Genomic DNA, 1143 nt, shown 5'->3' on the forward strand with positions numbered 1-1143 from the left:
TCTTTCCAAGCTTTATTTATCCATTTCTCCTCCTTTTGCTTTTCCTCCTTCCTACCTCCTCTCCTTATCATCATCTTCCTCCCCTTCTGTCATCTTCTCCCTACTCCCCCTGCCCCTCTTCCTCTTCCTTCCCCTCCTCCTCCCACTCACAAAGCCCCCTCGACCCCCTCGACCCCCTCGACCCCCTACCCCGCTCCCTTCCACCCCCACCCCCTTTCGACCACAGACGGCGTTCGGGAAATTAATTAATCTCAGATCTTCGCGCGGGGTCGCCATCACGGCCGCCCCGCGTCGAGTGTTTGCCCACCTGTTTCGCGCGGTGATGAGGCGGGGGGGTGAGGAGGTGGTAGGCGCAACGGATAGGGAGCCGGCGGTGATGGGGGGGGGGGTAGAGGTTGAGAGGAAGGGATGGAGAAAGGGGGCGTGAAGGGAAGGGCCGTGGGTGGGAATCGTGTAAGAGGGAGAGGAAGGGTGGTGGGAGGGAGGGGAGCGAAGGGTGCCGGAAGGGCGTGAAAGGGATGGGATGGGGGAGAGAAGAGGGGGCAGAGAGAAGGCATGAAAACGAAAGGGGGGAGGGGGATATGAAGAGGGGAGAGGAGATAAGGAGGACGTATGAGGCAGGGGGTATGACGGGTCATTGTTCAAGAGGGGAAGTTGGAGCTCGGGTAGGGGTTGGGGTGAAAGCTTACAAGGAGTCATAGGGTAAGAAGGGAGAGGGAGTAGGTTGGGGTAACAGAGGAAGGGGAATGGGATTGGGGTAAGAGAGAGGGGTAGGCAAGGCTTGAAGGTCGGGTGCTAAGGGAAATGTGCACAAGGAAGCTGTACGGAGATCACTGGGGAAAGAGGGGGGGAGATGAAGGGAACGTGCATTAGGGTAAATAATTTGATGAGGGAGAGGAGGAGAGAGGGCTGTATGGGGATAAGGAGAAAAGTTGGAGAGGAAAGGGGGAAAATGCATAAACGGATGGAAGAGGACAGGGGAAGAGGAGAGGAGAGGGGAAAGGGGAAGGAGGAAAGATGCATAAACGGAAGAGGAGAGGGCAAGGGGGAGAGGAGAGGGAAGAGGGGAGAGGGGAGAGAGTGATCGGGTATCCTGAATCGGCTGCAGGCACCAAAGGCTCTCGCGGTATGCTAAGTGCCTTC

This window comes from Penaeus monodon, chromosome 17 (assembly GCF_015228065.2).
Source record: "Penaeus monodon isolate SGIC_2016 chromosome 17, NSTDA_Pmon_1, whole genome shotgun sequence".
NCBI classification, from domain to species: domain Eukaryota; kingdom Metazoa; phylum Arthropoda; class Malacostraca; order Decapoda; family Penaeidae; genus Penaeus; species Penaeus monodon.